This window comes from Triturus cristatus, chromosome 2_2 (genome assembly GCF_964204655.1).
Source record: "Triturus cristatus chromosome 2_2, aTriCri1.1, whole genome shotgun sequence".
Classification (NCBI taxonomy): domain Eukaryota; kingdom Metazoa; phylum Chordata; class Amphibia; order Caudata; family Salamandridae; genus Triturus; species Triturus cristatus.
This window is the reverse complement of record NC_140582.1, coordinates 355463380-355482851: the sequence shown is the minus strand read 5'-3', so window position 1 is coordinate 355482851 and position 19472 is coordinate 355463380. Positions and strand designations below refer to the sequence as shown.

The window sequence follows — 19472 nt, the reverse complement described above, 5'->3', positions numbered from 1 at the left end:
GGGCTGTGGGCTTCTCCCTTGGTGGTTTTTCTCCCGGGTTGTTTGTCCTTCCTGGTTGGATTGCTCCTTTGGGGCGCTTCCGCTTCTCCGGGGTTCCCTTTCCCTGGTGGTTAGGGGTGGTGGTTTCTCTTTCTGCCCCTCTGGGGGTTTCCTTGGGTCTTGCTTCTGAGTGCGGGGCCTCCTTCGGGCTTTCCTGGGGGGTCTTGTGTTCGTTTGCGGTCCTTTCTTGCTAGTCCCCTGCTTCTTTTGGGGTCTGGGTTCTTTTCGGCTTGGTTGGAGGCATGGCTGGTTGTGTTCTCCTGCCTGCTTTTCTTGTGGGCTCCCTATTGCTTCTGTTGGGGTCCGTTTTTCTCGGTCTGGTGACCCTGGCTTTGGTGGGGTTCCGGTAGGCCGGGTTCTCTGCTTTGGTATTCTCCACTTTGTAAGGAATGGGACGAGGACGGAGGGACCTGGGGGTAATGTCCTATTACTTACCGGTAATCTTCATTACTCCTGGTCCCGTAGTCCTCGTCCCATTCCTTACTTCCCTCCCTCCCTCCCTGGCGGCCGGCCTTCCGGTTGTTGGCTTGGTATTTTCAGGCTGCATGCTGGGCTGGTACCGCTTATGTACTCCCAGCGGGAGGGAGTGGGTTAGGTATCCCAGCATGCTCCTGTTCTTTTTTTCTGTCGCGGAGATAGTAATCTCCACTTTGTAAGGAATGGGACGAGGACTACGGGACCAGGAGTAATGAAGATTACCGGTAAGTAATAGGACATTCCCTTGCCAGAGGTCTGTCTCGTGTGAGTGCTGGAAATATATAGTCCACCAACCACGAGAGCCAGGGAGACTTCGCCCGATGACACAATCAGCGACCCTGTGTGAGAGAAAAACAAAACAATTGAGAAGGTACAGTATACATTAACTTTTCAGTTAAAAAAAGAACTATCACGCACCATGAACATGGATACCAGCAAGAAGACGTGCACAAATCAGCCAGCTACCCACTGAAGTACACACAAGTATCATAACTTATAAAACAGAACGCCTTTGTGTCCTGACAACAACCGCTACCTGGAAACGTATAACAGCAAATCCCTTGCAATGAACGTTCTGTCAACAACTACCATCAAACGCAATGAATGCTTCTCGCCCTCACCGTCTGAAAAGAATGATTACCCAATGTAGATTTAAATGAACATCCCCGGCGAGTTCAGTCATGAACCATAACCGAAAGCACGCAGGAGCCATGGACACGCTGAAGGGAATGGGAATGCAGCATATGTGGCAATGCATCGGGTGAGCTGAGAAAACGTCATTAATAGGGTTGTAAGAATACAAATTATGCTTTCACAGCGAGATGTGGTTTGGGGGTATGTCTGGTGACATTTTTTCAAAGCGAGCGCAGACTTCACATGAAAAAGTCTCACAAGATACAGGTAGGAGACTAGTTTTAGTAAAAAAAGATCTTCCAGAGATTACAATTACATAAAATAGCATAATGCGAAATTTATGGAAATTTCAAGTTACACGACTTTCAGAAATTGTGTGCTTTTCAAAGGCATATATAAAAGTTTCTGCAGAACTCGTTATGAAAATATAATTTAAGGGACTTACAAAATGCAAATCTAGTATTCACTTACACAAGTTCTGCAATGGTAAACCATGAAAAAAAAGTAAGACAGGGCGGTTGTCAGAACCCCTTTCAAAGGGCAACGGGGTGGTACGCAGGGGCTACTTGGCCCAAACGTGGTGGTTGAGGCCTTTTACTCCTATGGACCCTGCGCAACTGGGCTAAGAACCCCTTCTGCATTTTTAAGTGGCAGATATGGTCAAGCAGTCAAGGCTCCCAGGGGGCATGGGGGGGAGGTGATGTAGATAGAGGTCAGTGAGCACGACTTATAACTCAAGGTGAATAAAGTCTGAACAATAAATCAAGGTCCAGCCAAATACTTGCATTTATAAGAAAAAGTTGTATTTTATTTCTAACTCTACACATGCATTTAGAAGCAACAACACAGTCCCCCTTAAAGTCAGGGTTCTAGTAGTTGTCGGGCAAATCCCTGTCCCACCCTCTTTTGTGTAACTTGTTTGAGATTATTCCTCAATCACTGGTGGCCACATCCAGGAAATGCAAACTATTAGGCCGTAATCAAGAGTTCCCTTTTGACTCTTCAGGATGTCAGTCAAAAGTGTCTATAGTCCGCAGCCCCATCAGCCATGAATTCCCCAGTGCCCCAAAAACCCTAGTTCAAGTCTTACACGCTCCAGCAGCAGAAAAGCATTCAGCATTACAGTGGGTGCCCTCAGCAAAGGTATTCCCAAGATCCGATCCTGCTCGAAGTCAGGCTGCTCGCGGTACATGCAGCAGCATCAGGAGGGTTCAGGCTCACTCTTCAAAGTGAAGCAGGCGCTCGCCCCAGAGATCGGAGCAGCTTCTAGTGATTCAGTAAGGCAAGTTTGCACGCGTGGAGGGGATTCAGTCCTTTAGCTCCTGAATGGTGCGTTATCCTCCTCGGTGTCCTCCTGGTCCAAGGTGGGTCAATCATGTCAGATCCATCTGTGCGGTTAGACTCACCGGCCACAGACTCACTTCGGTCCCGGCGATGGCCTGATATCTGAAGACGCATTGTAGAATGCTATGGGGCAATCGCCCGCACCTAGGCGGCCCTTCCTGGCATATGGGGTCACTGTTCAGGTGCTCACGAGTCCTGGCATGCAGGTCACACAACTTCTTCACCGGTGGCCCCTCTGGCATACGGTATCACTGCAATGAGGCCATGTGAGCTTGGCGCCCTCCACACAGCCCTTGATACTTAACACAGTCTACAATGACCGTCTCCTGGCATACAAGGGTCGCCGAAAACAGTCTTGCACACGGGCTAAGGCCCTATCGCTGCACAGCTGATTCCTCACTCCTCGCATAGAGAGCCATCATGGTAGAGCTCCTGACTGGACTCCAAACACTCTCTTTTTCCTCACAAGGCACACTGGTCTTAGCAAGCAGGCAGGCACTGGTGCTACAGGTTCCAGGGCAGGTGGTCTTGGTTTCCCTGCATGATGTCTCCTCTCCTAGCAGGGAAACTAGCAGGCCTTGGCCCCCAGTCCTAGTCACAGGCAGAAGTCTTGTAGAGCTTCCCCTTCTCACACAGCCCGTCTGGCAGCTTGGCAGATGACACATTTTTGGGGACTCAACCTCCCCTTCTTGTAGTCCTTATCCAGACGCCAAATGAAATTTAGGGTCTGGGTCTTTGATGTTTTTATGTTGGGGTTCTGCCTCTTTTGTAGTAGGCACTTCGCCTTTTTATCTTTCTTCATGAAAAGGTCTGCCACAGCAGGCACAACTCAGAAGCGAGTTGTCCACATCACAGTTCAAGGGACGACCAGAGTTCACACCTGGATATCAGCCACAGTGATAAGTGCATCAAAAGGTTAATCCAAGATCCCAGCCCTACTCTATCTGAATTTCTTATCAGCCCCATCTCCCTTCCCAGAATGTGTCCAGACCCCTTCCTTGTGATCTACCACTGAATCAAATAGCAGTCTTTGGAGATGAAAAGTGGGATTATCTTCCTTTTCCTTTCAGTGTGTCCCCACACAGCTCACAGGAATGCAACAATATACAAATCTGTCTGAGGCGATCCCTTGCCTCCTCATGTCTCTACCAGAGTGGCCTGGGATTCCAGAAATGGAACCCAGGGTCCTCCATAGAATGTACCATTGCAGGCACATTTACTCACTGTACATTTATAGCACCCTTTCTCTTAAGCACTACACCTCTATGCACTGTACCCTCACATGTACACATGCATTCAGCACACACACTCAGTCTGCTCAGTACTGAAGCTTTCCTATATTTAACCACGTGTGCCTTTTTTTTTAAAACACACACACTGCCATCACACACACTCGCTATGTGTGTGCTGCCCAACTCTTCAACGTTAATGTATTTTTCTTCACTCAAGCACATATACTTCTAGCACACGCAGTCCCTGGGCACAGACTGCACAGCACTGCATCTCTCATGTAATGTATTCCTCTCAGGGATACATGCACCCATCACATGAACTAACCACATATGTATTGCACAGTGCTGGTCCATCCTTCTACAGTACCCTTCCTATGCACATGTACAAATAAAGCAGAGTCACTACCTTACGCTGCAGAAGACTCCACATCTACATGATGTAGGCAAACATTGATTTAAGCACACAGCAGCTCAACTTTTAAAAAGGCGAGTGAGCCTGTAGGCCTCACTCCAGTGACACAGTTTAAAAAAGGTCCTGTTCACTACCACTGATCACTATGCTGCTTGCTGCCACCACCAAACTTGTGTTGCTTAAATCTTGTGGTGAAGCTGGTAGCCTAAACCACTATGAGGGTAGCACTTTGGACATCCCTCCAAATCCAACCAGACCGCAATTTGTGAGACAGGCCTATGTCAAGGCAAACCCACATGATCCGTGTTGGACTATGACAAGACATCAGCACTAGGGATCCAGACAACAGAACAGTTGGGCACTCAGGACAAGGTTACACATCTCTTACCATTCAGAGGACTTTTCTGTCCCAACAGATGCCCCTTCCAGATCAGAACACCCTGAACCAACCCCTATCTGGAGAGGGATTATGAAAAGTATCACCCAAAGAACAAGGGTAGCAAATGAGCCATGTCCAATCAGCAGGAAAGTGGATGAACACACCATTTTGGAGTTAAAAACTTGTCACAAAAAGATAGGTAATTTTTAAATCAATGAAAAAAAAGACATTTCTGTGATGCAAAATAAATGGGATATGGTTCCACTACACAAGGACCAAGCGTATCAATATTGGCCATTTTTGTGAATTATATAAAATGGGAAATTGGTATGAAATTAACTATACTATGTTTGCAAACACTGTTACATAATAAACACCTTACAACAAACAAATGATGGACGGAATGCTGACAATGCAGACTTTCTCCCCCAGTCAAGAGATCTGGGTTAAATCCATCGTTCTTTTGCCCACCACACCACCCCAGTTTAGACATGGCCATATGCAAATCAGTCTTGACCCTGTGCCTCATGGGAACAGTCCAGCCCGAACTGCCAAGCCATGTCTTCCCTGGACCAGAATCAAGCATCCTAGGACCGGTTTCTGGCTATCAGCCGTCATCAGCCAGGATAGCTTGACTCCAGTGGCGTAGTGAGCACGGGTCCCATGTCTGGGAATACCCATCCCACTTAGGGCGAAAAGCGTTACAACAAACAAATGATGGACGGAATGCTGACAATGCAGACATTCTCCCCCAGTCAAGAGATCTGGGTTAAATCCATCGTTCTTTTGCCCACCACACCACCCCAGTGAGAGCCATGGTGAGCAAAAAAACGATGGATTTAGGCCCAGATCTCTGTACTGGGGTGAATGTATGACATTGTTCTACATTCTGTCCATCAATTGTTGTTTTTGCATTTGTCACCCCGAGTGGGACGGGTATGCTCAGATGTGAGTCCCGTGCTCTCCATGCCACTGGAATCAAGCTATCCTGGCCGAAGAGGCGTGAAACCCCGAAACCGGTCCTAGGATGCTTGTTTCCAGTCCAGGGAGGACCTGGCTTGGCAGTTCGGGCTGGACTGTTCCCATGAGGCACAGGGTCAAGACTGATTTGCATATGGCTGGGTTCAAACTGGAAGGGCATCGTGAGCAAAAAAACGATGGATTTAGGCCCAGATCTCTGTACTGGGGTGAATGTATGACATTGTTCTACATTCTGTCCATCAATGGTTGTTTTTACATAATAAACACCAGCAGAAAATAGGAGGCAGCAGAAGGTATTTGTCTCCTCCACCTTCAAAAAGTGGAGATGGGAGAAGAAAACATCTGCTGTACTCCCAAGAAGGCAGCACTGCTACACAGTGCAGTGACAGCCCCAGTGAGAGCCCAGTAGACAGGTGGGCAGCACCCAGTGCCCACAGCACGACCCATCCTGCTCTGCTGTGTCCAGTCTATTAGTCTGCTGCACAGCCTTGCTGTGGCCATATTTCCAGCATCACCTTACCACTTTGCATTACTGCATTGTTGCGCAGCATCGCCTGGGGTGCCCTATCTCTCTCTGCATACTCCTGCTGCAGTCTCCACTTCCAGACAGGTGAACAGCAGCCACTATTTGTACCTTGGCCAGCACCTGCCACTGTGCTGCCCCCTGCTACCTCCTTCCATGTCCTAATTTGCTCTTGGCTGGATTTTTCAACTGATGGGCTAATCAGAATGGAGCTGAATAAATCGCACCCATCCCTATCTGTTTATCAGGCAAATACCCTATTGTTGCCACAAGTTAGTCCCCTCCAGAGGGATTGCTCAGAACTCCTTGGAGACCCCGCCCCCTTTCTCAACCACTCTGCAAAGGGGGCTCCTGGTGCACTACTGGTTGGGGGATGAAGTCCCCTTGGCTGCTGAGGCTCTTTGGGGGACTGGAACCCCTATAATTTCCACAAATAAGTCCCCCACAGCAGGTTGCTCATACCTCATCAGTGGCCCCACCCCCTTTCTCAACCACTCTTGAAAGGGGCCTCCTGGCGCACTATGGTTGGGGGATAAAGTCTAGGGGTGAGTGCACTGGTAAACTCTGCGCCACCGGCAGTTAGCAAATATTTTGCTGAACTCCATGTTCCAAGCACAGCATGGAGTGGCAAAACTACGTTGTGGAATTTACTGCCCACCCCTATCAGAGAGTAACAGACCCACTCACTCATATACCCAATTACAGCCCCACTCATACTCTCTTACATCCACTTACAAACCTACACAGACACTCATACACCAACTGAGGCACTCATGCACTCACTCACACACTTAGTGACAAAGGGCAGTGGTTACAGTTAAAAAATTACATTTTAAAAAAACTTACAACTTCACTTAAAAAACCGAAGGTTACAGGGACGTTATAGTTAGGAAATAGAATTTTAAAACCATAGAAATTCACTGAAAAAAACAAAGGCAACAGGGATGTTATAGATAGGAAATTTAATTTAAAAAAACATTAGAAATTCACTGAATAAAACAAAGGTTACAGGGACATTATAGTTTGAAATGGGATTCTTCAAAACATTAAAAATTCACTGAAAAAAAACAAAGGTTACAGGGATGTTATAGTTGGACTCAGATTTCACTCGTACAAAAACAGTGAAATTCAGCAGTTATAGTTACCCGAGCTAACTATAACTTACGCCCCCGCAGTGCACTGCTTGAGACCTCACATCTTACATCACTCATGACATTGTCAGTGATGTCACTGATGACATCATCCACAGAACCACTCACACACCCACTCACACCCTCATTTAACCTCTCATACGCCCACTCACACCCATACAACAACTCACATACCCATTCACAGACCCATACAAGTACTTACACAACCACTCACTTATCCATAGAGCCACTTGCATACCCACTTACTCACTAATAGAGCCTGATCATACAACCAGTCACACATCCATACAGCCACTCACAAGCCACACACTCACCCATACAACTACTGACACACCCAGTTATTAACCTATACAGCCACTCATGCACCTACTCTCACCCATACAGAGTCTCAAGAGAGCCACTCACTCACACACCCACACAACCACTTGCATACCCATTCACACATCCATATAGCCACTCACTCACCCATACAACCAATCCCACAGACACTCACTGTTCCATACAGCCACTCACACACCAACTCACTCAAACAGCCACTCACTCACCCATACAGCCACTTACAAACCCAGTCACTCACTCATACAGGCATTCAGACACCCACTCACTCACCCATAAAGTCACTGACACACCCACATACCCACCCATACAGCCACTCACTCACCTATACAGCCACTCACACAGCCACTAAGTCACCCACACAGCTTCTTAGACACCTGTTTATAAACCCATACAGCCACTCAAACACCTGTACAGTCCCTTAGACACCCATTCACACACAGATACACACAATCACACAGCAACTCACATAAACCATGTTAAAAAAATCGCTCATTAGTAGTCCACAAAGTATACTAATTTAGCTTTTGTGGTACCTTAGTATACACGTTTAACACACACAAAAAATCAAAAACACTCACAATCACTGGATGATGTTACCAGTGATGTCATTTGCGATGTAATCAGTGATGTGACTGACTATGTCATCAGTGATGTAATATGTGAGGTCATAAGCAGTGCGTTTTGCGGGTGTTAGTTATAGGTAGCTTAGGCAGAATTGCACGGGTTGTGTATGAGTGAAATCTGAACCAAACTATAATGTCCTTGTAACCTTTGTTTTTTTCAGTGAATATACATATATATACATATATTTATATACACACAAACACACACATATATATATATACACCTCTGCTAAAATAATGCTTACGAAGTACAAGTAAGATACAATGAGAAAGTATAAGGAAAGTAAGACTCATCCATTTGTCACACATCTGCCATTTCTAAGCATTGAAAATAATACATTACCCAAATTAATAATACTTTATTTAGCAGGCTTAGAAGGATTAAAGGCCAAATTGGACTTGTGATTAGAACTACCAGCAAGTGACACTTATCTGAAGCATTTTGCCTTACTATAATTATACACTCTTAATTACTACTATTTCATCCATAAAAGCACAATAAGGATTCCTAAAATTATGTGCAGCTTTCTGATAAAAAAAAATAATAATAAATTGGGCATTAGTTTGCAGCTCTAATTTTCAACTTTGTAGGTGCCTAATTGGAATGCAAGCTAGAGAGCAGCAGTGTACTGATAGCAAAGCAAAACTACAAGATGGAAAACAGAAGACGGCTTATGCCCAATAGGTGCCGGTTCTGATTTGTTTAAACAAAATAGTGTGTTCACATTTACACTGTCTCAGTGTGTTGTTTAGTTTGTCTCTTCAGTGCAAGAGGTAAAAAGATAAAATTTAAATTTGTAGTAGCATGTAATCTTGTCTCAAATACACTTGGAAAGTCATCAACACATATTGGGCCCGATTCACAGAACAAACTTAAGACTAAATCCTAAACTTAGTACCATTCTGGTATTCACAGAATGCACCTAGTACTTCTGGTATTCACAGAATGAACTTACTACTTTTGCTATTCACAGAATGAACTTAGTACTTTTGCTATTCACAGAATGGATTTACGACTACTAAACTTACGTCCGCACTCGGGCCGGAAATTCCGTCCCGAAGGCGGAGCTTCCGGCCCGGAGGCGGAGCTTCCGGCCCGGAGGCGGGGCTTCCGGGCCGGAGGCGGAGCTTCCGGCCCGGAGGTGGGGATTCTGGCTGATTTAGCTATGGCCGAAATCTCCACCTCCGGGCCGGAAGCCCCGCCTCCGGCCCGGAAGCACCGCCTTCGGGCCGGAAGCTCCGCCTCCGGGCCGGAAGCTCCGCCTCCGGGCCGGAATTTCCGGCCCGAGTGCGGACGTAAGTTTAGTAGTCGTAAATCCATTCTGTGAATAGCAAAAGTACTAAGTTCATTCTGTGAATAGCAAAAGTAGTAAGTTCATTCTGTGAATACCAGAAGTACTAGGTGCATTCTGTGAATACCAGAATGGTACTAAGTTTAGGATTTAGTCTTAAGTTTGTTCTGTGAATCGGGCCCATTGACTTGAGGTTGCAAGACCAGAGCCAGGAGAAAATACCAAGGGGCAAGCAGTTGCTACCACTGGCGACCCCTGATGGACGTCCGTTACCGTACTTATAAATATACTATTTGCAGCTACATTGGTTTTCCGTTTGAGTCTTGAGATGTTAAGGGCAGCCACAACCAATGTCCCATTGCTGCTACTGACGTCAACTCTTCCTTCTGAAGACAAGAAGGCAGCCAGGCCACCCAGCTCTGAGGACCACCAGAACTTTTTACATAATTTGCCCTTTGACTCCTTGGTACGCTGCTCGTCAACAGTGCCCCGCCCCCCAAAATGTCCTTCCTTTAATGTCTCACCGATTTTACTGCCAGCAGCCTAGATCATTCCTACTGTACATTCTTCCTATGTACCCTAGACATTAAATGCCCTTAAATGACCCTACCCTGAGTGCTTCGCCACTCAGACCAAAAAGGCCACACACACCATTGCAATACGAGAGAATACAACAATCTAAAATGTGGTCAATAAATTAAAGTGCTCTTAAAAATGCCATCTTGGATTGGGAACAGCGCATATTGTTTTTAGATCAAAGATTCCTTTGAAGCAGCAGAACAGTAATCCATAGACTAGTAGGGGGCTTCCTCGCAGCTCAGTGCTATTGGTCAAATAAAATGGAGGGCACAGAAATCATCTTTATCCAAAAATGGCTGAACGAAGACATCGTTTAATGACAGGCATGTCACGAACGACAATTGGGGGAATTGTTGGGGAGGCGAGGGCTGGCGACTCAGGGAATGGGCCGGCTGTTTGCATTGATTCGGTCATGCCGCCACACACACAATTCCCGCCGGCTTGCTGTGTGGAACAACAGAGTCTTTGTCAGCGCCAAGGGGCACTAAACATATCTTGTTTTCATGAATATGCATTTGCAGCACACTGTGTCCAAATAGAAACCCCTTCAGCAGTGTAAGATTTAAAATACACACACACACTTCTACTATCAGCCAAGGCCCTGACGCACAAAGGTCAGCTTGTAGCTGAAGAAATCTACTCCCATTTAAGTTTCCTATGTCTGGAGTATATTTACTAATTTTAGAGGATTAAAAAAAAATTCAAACATTACGATTTTCCACTTTATGGAGAATCTGCGCAAGTAAATTTTCACAAATATGCGTTTGATCTCATATATGTTTTAGCATATTAGAACCTTACAAAAACACAAAACCAAAACAAGAAGGTAGACTACAATTGTATGGATTATTCAAAAGGTATCTGCACATATAAACTTTTCAATTTTCGATAAGAAATCAATTTTTACCTTGTGGTAAAAACACTTTCCCATATCCCCATCTTAAAATAAGGAATGTTTCTCTTCACTTCCTCACCCCGGAAATACACTTACTCACTCACACCTTTAACAGGAGTAGTTGCAGGTGTGTTTCCCAGCTTGACAATGTCTGCGAACAATTTGTGAATATCCACAAAATCACACGTTTTTGTTTGTTCGCTGTATTTTTAGGATCACGCATTCATAAAAAACCCCTAGGCTTGTCTAGCCTCAGTTATATGCAAAAACCTTTGCATTAGAACCGTAAAAAATGTAATGTTCTCAGACCAGTTTCACTTCTGCTTACCCGCCCTCCTCACACAAAATACCTCCATAGACTTTAATGGAGTCAGCCCTTTTCAAAACTATATCGCCCTCCAAAAAGGTGTCCATTCTCCATTGACCTGCATGGGATCACCCACCTAAACGCCTGTCTTCACCCACATGTTTGAGACAAGAGGCTGACAAGTATAGTTTGGAGACCCTATATGTACAAATGTGATGGGCGCCTCAAAGGTGGACAAATGAATCAATGGTTATGGTAAATGCCAGTAAAGTACTCAGGAGAGGGCCTGCTTGGGTGCTGCGCCCCCAGAAAGGAATATAAATCCAAGAATATGCATGGTGTCTCTCCAACCATCTCTGGCCTTTTTTTCACGTTTTCATGTTTGTCCTCATTCTGCAGCTCGAGGGCAGCCAGACAGAGCGGTCTGTAGTGTTTTTCCACCATTATGGATGTCTGTGGAGGGCATGCCCAGAGATTTGCCTGAAGGCCTTCACGGGAAATCTGCCCTGAAAGCCCACTGAGATCTGAGGCTAATCCCCTCAGAGGGAGCTACAAGCTACGTCACGTGGTCGCGCGAGCGCCGGTTAGGCCACAATGCGATCACTTTGAAGAACGAGTGAATACCGGGTCCTCTCGTGAGATTATCCACCAGCCCAGACACCAATGATCTCCTGCGCGACGCCCCGGGGCCCTTTTATCAGGACGCGACCACCCCTGGGGGGCAGTGGGTGTCACACACTCCGGGTTCTAGTAATCCGTATACTCGAAAACACAATACAGCGACGACTGGGGAGAAGCCCCTCTGATCTGCCTAATCTCCTGTGAGAGGCCACTCAAGAGCTCGTGATAATACCAAAGAAAAACTCAATCAGCCACATAATAGATCACGTATAAAACCACAGTATATTAAGACTGCTTTTAAAAAGTTCCAAATACGGAATATTAAATAAAAACAGCTCGGCTCCCAGGACCCAGCAACTATGTCGACTCGTCCGCTCTGTGTGCTTGTGGTGGTATTTTTCTGTGTCAGGTAAACTTCCTTGAACCCACAGTGTTGAGTCCCACCCTTACTGTTCATCTGACTGCCAGCCCGCGGACGCCAAGCTTCTAATGTATTTTGCTCTTTTGTGTTACAGAGGTGGCCCCATGGGATCCCACTCTATAGCGTACACTCTTATGTATTATTAGGTATTGCGGCTTTCCGATATTTTGTCACTGTTACATTTTGTCTTCTATCATTTTCACTCAGTTGTTTATCCGACAATCACAAACTGCACGGTTATCTTTCCATGTATTTTTTTAGTGCAAATGCAGAAGCTTCTCGTATTTTACAATGAAAAATCACGTCCATTTAATTGACTATAACGGAAAACAGGCATGGACAAGGGGTATATGACTGGCTCTTGTAGAGGGAAGGCACACAAACCCTCAGAGTATATGGGCACAATGTGAACATAAAACCCAAGAACGAGCAGACAGACAAACACACTTACAGGCACCCATTAAGGCAGACTAACACCTATGCATACTGACCAAAGAAATATACAAACAAGCATAAACACAGGCCAAAATAAGCACAGGTAGCCGTGCACACTTGAGTAAGTATGCACACATACCACTCAGGGGGCACAGGGTACTGTGCATCGGGGTGCACAGAGTGATGGGCAGTAGGGTTGATAGAGTGATGGTCCGCAGATGAGCACAGGGTGATGTGCACCAGGGGAGTACAGGGTGAAGTGTCACAGGGGAACGCTGTTGTCGTCATTAGGGGACCACAGGATGATGTGTACCAGGGGAGCCCAGGGTAAAGTGCATGAAGGACAGATGAGGGCTGAGCACCAGGCAGCACTGGGTGTTGTACACCAGTGGTGGCCACTCAGGGAAGTGTCGTTTATGCATCTGGCGACAAAGGGTGGTGTGCAGCGGGGGATACACATACATGAGTGTAGTAGTCTATGTTAATAGCGTCACAGCGAGCTGTGCGGTATGGGATACATACAGTCTCTGTGCTGTGGAATAGAAGACATCTGCAGCTTGCGACTCGCACGTCTTCGGGTCACAACCAGGGCCGGACTGGGAACCAAAACCGGCCCTGGCAAAGTGCTCGGCCGCCCCCCCCCCCCCCCCCTCCCTGTTACAGGGCCGATTTTGCAGCAATTCCCCCGTGCGGCGCACCAGGGGATTGCCCGGTGCCCGCTACTGCCAGTCCGGGCCTTGTCACAACAGTTCTGTTTTTCTAGTTATTGAATTTTGTGCACGCAAGCTCTTACAGTAAGTGCCTAACTTTAATATAGTTTCGATGCTGGAAGTTTTTTATTTTTATTTTAACGGAACCCCCAGTAAAAAACAGTCCATGCCACATTGCCATGTTGCGGTAGGTCTGCGTCTCTCTCATACCTCTCTCTACCTCAGACAACACAAACCCGACAATTCTTCATCGCACACCATTGTCCTTTACTCATGTATTGCCGAAATATTAGTTAGCCTTACTACAGGTAACCCTCACAACCCAAATAAAATCGAGCTGCTCTTCGTGTTCAGTCGCTTCTGTATTCTCTATCGAAAACCTGGATATTGTAATGTGTGGAACCACCGCCATCTAGTGGAAGGTACAAAAAACGATGCTAAAAAGGTCAAAATTCCTTCAAAGAAGTCCTGCCCGCTGTAACCCCGGCTGCTTCATGTGCTCATTAGCGTCACACACTTTCCCCATCATGACTGAAGATACCGTGGCGGCCGATAAGCACAGATAAGGCGCAGGGAACCTTCTGAGCACTTTGTAAATTGTGTCAAAGTGCAATGAAATGTCATACTCGTACATCTAAAACTTACATCAATAAATCTTTCGAGATCAAGAGTAAAACTGTTTCTCAGCAATTATATTTACGGCCACTTGAACTATGCGATTCTGCTGCCACCACTTTTTCCGCATAATTACTACTTTGCCACATTTTCCTCATAATCCATCATCTGCTACGTAATCTGCAGATTTTAACAATTAAGATGTTCCTAGCCCAAAATGAGCAAAAGTGAATAAAAAAATCGCAACACGTGTTCTCCCGCAGGGGAATGCTTTTCGCAAAAATTGACTGGCCGCTTAATAGTTGTGCATTGCTGTATTTATTAAAATAGTGCATCAGACAATACAGGAAAGGGTTTTTTGGGTAGTGGCCTGAGAATCACTTCTAAGCATGTTTCACAGTCAAAGCAAAAAAGGGAATTGTGAAATGATTTCTTTAGGATCACACAGTAAGAAGCACAGTCATTTTCATATAATGCGCAGCTCAGCAGCATGGTGTATTCATACTTTGACTTACTCTTTCCTCCTCCACCTCCCCTTTACTAATTCCAAACCTCCTCCTACTGCTATGATCTCCAAAAAACACTTTCTAGACCCGTCCCTCTTCTATCCCTCCACTACCTTCTTCAATCCTACTAACAGCGGTTCAAGCTTTAGCCTTGCCAAGGCTTGACTACGGCAGTTCCACTCTTTGCGGTCTCCCCAAACAAAGCTTGGTTCCAATTACGGCTTCCATTAATGCCGCAGCCAGATTGATTACTGAAACAAATGATCACATATCCCCAGCCATAAAATCCCTAAACTGGTTACCTTATGAAGCTATAATACAACTAAAGATCGCTTGCTTGACTCACAAAGCACTGCACTTCAAGACCCCCATTTATCTGGCTCACAAACTTGAATTATCAGGGGGTGGCCGTCCATCTCAAAGTGCAAATTCAATGCTCCTGAAACCTCAAATCTTCCACAAAAAGAGAACGAGTAACAGGGCATTCTCGGGCATGGCCCCTAAGATTTGGAATTCCTTTCCACCGGAAGTCCATCGAATCCCATTCACCACTTCCTTGAAAAAAGAAGTGGAAAAAATCCTATAGCTGAAATTCTTGCCATAAAGTCCTGGTTCAGCTGCCTCAATACTGCTCTCTTCTCTGATGCTATGACTGTCCAGCACACAGTTACACTTCTGGGTTTAACAATGTGAACAGTCCACTCCACAACTTTGAATGTTATTTATGCATTGTCTTTCTCCCATTACCTGATCGCTATCTTTTACATTTGTGTAATCCGGTGTTTAATAGGGTTGGCAGGCTATAATCCTACTGGTCCTGTGTACATTGCCTACTCTTCTCTATGATTGGATCAGTACGTTCTTGTTTTAAATGCTCTGAATTATGTTGTTGTCATGCTTTCGCTGGTAACGTTTGTCTTGAACCTAATTGTAACGTTTGTGCTTGTCACACTATGTTATCCTACCTACGTCAACTGTCAAGCGTTCTGATACCCTCCTGGGTCTTGTTTGCGCTATACAAAACTTTATAAACAAATAAAATAAACAGACTCACACACCCACCCGCCAATTTAATTGAATATTTCCCTGTACTAATTCCCCACTAATCCTGTTTGAGTTCCAGAGTAGCGCGCCACCTGCCGAAAAGCACTTCAACACCTCATCAGGGGCAGCAAGCACCATATAAATGCAAACTCTTCCCTCCACTATCCATTTTCAGTCCAAGTAAAAAACTCGCATGTCCACCGCTCAAATTAATTTCATATCTCCCTATACTAATTCACCACTAATCCTTTTTGGGTTCCAGAGTAGCGTGCTACTCTCCGAAAAGCACTTCAATGCCTCGTCAGGGGTAGTAAGTGCTACATAAATGCAATTACAATTACTAATGAGGTGAAATAGTTGCCCAGTCAGTGTTACCATGAGTAAACATATATAAAAAAAAAATGCCTCTCCATGCTGCATCATTTAGTCAACCCTGCCAAATCACCTGGTCCTCCCCTGACGCATACTTTCAGTGACATTGATTATATTGTATGAGTGCGGGCTTACGTGGTTATGGTAAAGGTTAAAAGAAGAGGTATACTACTCTACACAGAGTGGGGGTGAGGGGCACCCCTGGTAGCAACTTGGAATCTGGTGAAAAGCTGTAAAGAGGCTAACATGGGACAAAGCCAGAAACCAGGGGCATATTTCACACTATAACCGACTCCAACCCATGTCAACATCACAATTAGGAACTCCACCCTTACCCTTACATGGGCACTTCCTTTGTGCCTAAGCAAGAATTGTTACCAAACAACACTGCGAACAGAAAAGTCCCATTCTGTAATCATACAGGACGTGAAAAAATGGGTGCAAGCAGCCTGGGGGCTTTTCACAGCTCGGGCCGCTAGAGACAGCTCTATTTCTAAAGTGTTTGCCCTGATAAAACCTGCTGTTGATCACTGCTTCTATGTCTGAGTGAACAGCAGGTCAGGAACTTCCAGTCCAACAGAAGCATTTCCAGTCAGACAGTACACGTGAATGAGCTGTGTACGTACTGGAGCATGACTAGCCGTTACAGAAGGATATAGTAGATACTCTACAGCGTATTGAGCTACAAACGACACTGCAGCGATGCGGCCTTCAATACCTGGTGACAGTTCTTTGAGTCACCGAGAGGCGTCCCTGTGGGATAACAAACAAGCATAGTCCAGCACATTCATTTACTTCAAATCATTCAAAAACAATTTTAAACAAGCATTGGCATAGCCAATAGGTCTCGCTTTTGGGACCTTCTAAGTATTTAGTTATGCAGCACAATATCCTTGGTGCAACCACATCAACGGTTGCGTGGCTAAACACTTATAAGGTCCCAAAGGTGAGACCTATTGGCTATGCCAATGCTTGGTGTGGTTGTGAGTGTGGTTATGTGTGGTTGTGTGTATGTGTGGTTGTGTGTGTGTGTGGTTGGGTGTGTGTGGTTGTGTGTGTGGTTGTGTGTGTGTGTGGTTGTGTGTGTGGTTGTGTGTGTGTGGTTGTATGTGTGGTTGTGTGTGGGTGTGGTTGTGTGTGTGGTTGTGTGTGTGGGTGCGGTTGTGGGCGTGGGTGCGGTTGTGGGTGTGTGTGTGGATGTGTGGTTGGGTGTGGTTGTGTGTGTGGTTGTGTGTGTGGTTGTGTGTGTGTGGTTGTGTGTGTTTGTGTGTGTGTGTGTGATTGTGTGTGTGTGGTTGTGTGTGTGTGGTTGTGTGTGTGTGTGGTTGTGTGTGTGTGGTGTGCGTGTGGTTGTGTGTGTGTGTGGTTGTGTGTGTGGTTGTGTGTGTGGTTGTGTGTGTGTGGTTGTGTGTGTGTGGTTGTGTGTTTGTGTGTGGTTGTGTGTTTGTGTGTGAAACTGAGTCAGCGGGAGGGACCATGTGATACAGTGCAAAACAACCTCCCCTAGGGATGGGATTTTTCTATGGGCTGAAAGGAAATTTTTGTATGCCAGCCCCAATGCCCTAGATGCCTTGTTTACAACAACGGGACGTCGATCAGGTGTGCCAACGGTAACCCGGGCCATTTGCCCAAGTGGCGCTTGTCTAGTAATTAGTGCAGCCTGCCAGGTGAGACAATATTGCTGCATGCATTGCACAACCCTCCTCATCCACCCGCGCATGCACCTCTTACCCCGTAAGCAGAACAGGAAGTACCGACCCAAACCGACGCCTGCAGCCAGGTTGGATTCAGAGTCAATGGGTGGAATCATTGTTTACTTTTAGAAAACAGCAGCGAGAAAGACCACAAGAACAAAGCACTCAACCGTCCGCACACATCTATATTTAATGAGCCCCAGTTAAAAAGTGCGCCACCGCACTTTGTTGCAGTCAAAGGGTTGCTTTGCATATTCATGTAAAGCGCTGAAATATACGGATTTCTGGCAACATAAAAAGATGGACAGTGTGGCCACAAAGATGACTCAGAACAAAGAGATAGGTGGAATACTTCAACTAACCTGGCCACAGGTCATTCCCGTGTCGCATTCCAGCCCATCCATTACAGGCAGACACCAGATATAAGCAAATGAATATGAGTCTAGTACCAAAAGGGACTGTCCAGACCGAATTGCTACCCTGCGAACCCTCTCCTCTAAAAGGCAACAAAAGCAAACCCAGACTGGCTTCAATGAAGGGTCACGCTTGAAGTGCAAAGAGGACTGGGTTCTCCCCAAAGGGCTGGAGAGCAAGCATGTTTACTAACCCCAATGTCAACAAGCATCGCGGCACCGGCGCTTTACTTTGAACATTAAAAGTAAAGCGCGGGTGCCGTCATTATAGCAAAAGTAAAGAAATAGATGTTTTTTTCTATTTCTTTACTTTTGCAAAAGTCATCACGGTTCTAATGACCCGTGAAAAACTGCTGGCGGCCGGCTGCGCGCGTGCACGCTCGCGTGAACACAAGCGCTAGGCCAGCCAGCAGTACTTTGAAAACTCATCAACAAAATGTCTCTCCGAGCAGCGCATGCGTGCTGACTCAGCGAGACCTAAAAAAATGAAAATGCTGCTATTATGAATTTGATATAGATAATGAATACTTGACCCAAAATGTTTGAATATCTTTAACACTGAAGAAAACATAGCGACTAACACGGCTCCTTAGGAAATGTTTCCGCAGTTACCATGTCCCCCTATTATTATGGTCATCACTTGCTGTTGAGTAATTTTTGATTCATACATATTGAAAGTTAATTTACCCTGTTTTGGGTACTCAATTCAAATGTGTTGTTTGGAACATTTTGTTTACCCTGCTAGCGCTGCAAAGCTGCGATTGGGTGCCAGCAGCATAAAGTAAATAGATAAATAAATGTGAAGGCCCCTTACACTAATCTCAGCCAACACCCGTGATATAGTCATGCACAGGTCCTACTGTCTCAGGGAGTGGTACCTCATTATATATGACATGTTCTTTTATTTTTGTCATAAGTTGATCATAATTAGACACCTCACTTCACATAATTTCAGACCACTAAAGTTGCTGAGAGTGACTGCCTAAATGAGTAAAGGGTGAATTTAGTCGGGCTGTGAAAGGGCTATGGGTGATAGTATCAGTGGCGGCTGACACAGATAAAGAGTGGTGAGTGGGTGGAGGGCCTGCAGGGTGGCAAGGATGGGTCACGGGGGGCAGGGGGAGGTTAATAAAAAAATGTAATAATAGAAGACTTAACTGGTGCTGCAGGCCACCTTGCGCTCCTCTGCTTCAAATTCTTGGCATCACGGGCTCTCCATCCAATCTCCGGTCTGCTCTCAAGCATGAGAGCAGCGTGGGGCTTGGCATGAGCGGGCCGGTTTAACGCTCGCCTATGCACAGGGAGTTTATGCTGTTTCTCCAACAGTTAGGTTGGAGAAACATAAGTGCGCATGTCAGTTTGGCTGGCCTAAGACGGCCGGTCAAACTGACATGCTCACTTAGAAGTGCACACACCACTCCTTCTCCCCCCTCCC

At 45.8% G+C, this 19472-nt stretch overlaps 1 protein-coding gene across 1 annotated transcript in view; it reads right to left on the bottom strand.

Moving 5' to 3' along the window:
* ALPK1 (alpha kinase 1) overlaps nt 1–19472 on the bottom strand; it is a 348019-nt gene that overhangs the window by 212741 nt on the left and 115806 nt on the right. The window contains exon 2 of the mRNA XM_085641431.1: nt 758–854. The gene's annotated coding sequence lies outside the window, so the exon portion shown is untranslated. The remainder of the gene's footprint in view (nt 1–757; nt 855–19472) is intronic.